This window comes from Aplysia californica, unplaced genomic scaffold, assembly GCF_000002075.1.
Source record: "Aplysia californica isolate F4 #8 unplaced genomic scaffold, AplCal3.0 scaffold01238, whole genome shotgun sequence".
NCBI classification, from domain to species: Eukaryota; Metazoa; Mollusca; class Gastropoda; order Aplysiida; family Aplysiidae; genus Aplysia; species Aplysia californica.
Genome location: NW_004798508.1, coordinates 89,919 through 91,790, shown reverse-complemented (window position 1 = coordinate 91,790; position 1,872 = coordinate 89,919).

Sequence of the window (1,872 nt, the reverse complement as noted above, 5' to 3'; positions counted from 1 at the left end):
ATATATATAAACAAGCAGAGTGTACATAATATATTGTCATTTATGTTTAGTAGATTAAATGTAATAGAACTTGTAAGCTTATTTATTCATTCATTAATAGACATAATGTTTTTCCCACACATTTTTAAACGTATCATGGGTATTTACTTACAGAATCAACGTATTTATTCCCTGGCAATGTCGTTGTGAATACATCAACAATATCAACTATACCCCCACCCCCAGGGCAGTGCAACTGATTATGTATTTTGGCCATTCCCAAAGGGGGATGTGAATATGTTCTTATGCACAGTTGAAGCGTATAGGCTGATTTATCAATGTCATACTCATACTGTGCCGGAACAGCATAGAGGGAACTGCTGCTTTTTCTTTCCTCTTCCTTACTATCGTTACTTTTCCTCTACTTCGTTTGTATGTTTGTCACTCTCTTGTGAACTGCTGTTTCCGGGGTGCCTTACTAATCGAAGCGGACTTTGTGCTGTTAAGGCTAGAGAGATGAGCAGTGTAAGCATGATTCCCTGTTTGGACTTCTCTGTTGACATCCACCCCTTTGAGGTCATATTATGACCTTATGCAGTTGTGAGCGTCGTAAAACCTTACTAAAACTAAATAGATACTGCAAAGAGTCTGCCTGCTTGCAATACTAGTAGAAGTGAACCCAAGGACATAGAATCTAGCGGCAATGCAATACAATGTAGGCTATTATCTTTTTGCTGTGTGGGGCACTAGCCTGTAGTATTCACACTATTGTATTATTGTACAGCACTTAATCCGTTTCGTAAGCAAATTTCTCTGCTTTGGGGAGATATTGATCTAATAATAATAATTTTAAAAATAAAATAATAATTACATTCGTATAGCGCATATCCACTCTCTACTGCATACTTAATACCCTTTTCAACTAGGTACTATTACCCCAGCATTATGTTTGTACATTGTTCTTGTTCTTGTTCTTGTTTCAGGAAGAAACATCCCTGCACTCCGGACATGTCCATTGATGCTCCGTTGCTCTCTCCAAAATGTTGCCGAGGGTCCTTCCACTGATTGTGCCAGCAACGATACTAGAGAGAGTTTGTACATTATATATGGGTGAATTCCCCCCCCCCCCTGCAAAAGATAATCAGTTTTGCTGTCGCAGGATGCAATTTGCATCTCTCTATACCATTTTTTTTTCTTCCAAAGTGTCTATGATCGTCAAGAAATCTCGCCACACGGTATTTAGTTGAACAAATTAATAATTTTGTAATTTGTAAAAGTAAAGTACCCCCCCCCCCAGGGCCCATAATATGTCGTTTTGCGTACCGATGATCACAACCAGTTGTTTCCTGGTCCTGCCAATCAGGTCAAATCAGTTCCGAATGAATGGGGTGGGGATTGCATTTTGACTTTGACCTGGTCTTGTGAGGAGAAAAGCTTTCTGTATACGATGTACTGTGTTTTTTCTTTGAGACTCTTCAAAGTTTCTCTTTCCCTCTAATGTGCCCGGATGTAGTGCAGGAGCGAGAGCGTCGAGACCAGGGCCCACGTAGTCCGCCCCTGAAGGGCATTTGCGGAATCTGAAAAGTAGGGAGAAGAATGGCGTGGGTAGTGTCAAGAGAAGTGATAAGTGGCACGTGCGAGTGATGTGTGTGATTTAGAATTGTTCCCCAAACCTGAGCGTTTCAACAGTTATGAGTAATAGTTGCTGTGGTATGGTAATGGTAGTGCATACTGTGGGTGGTGGCAGTGGACTTTGCAGCAGCAGTAGTAGTATCAGCAGCAGCGATAGTGGTAAAAAAGAAGAAGAAGAAGAAGAAGAAAAAGAAGAAGAAGAAGAAGAAGAAGAAGAAGAAGAAGAAGAAGAAGAAGAAAGAAGAAGGAGAAAGAGAAGTA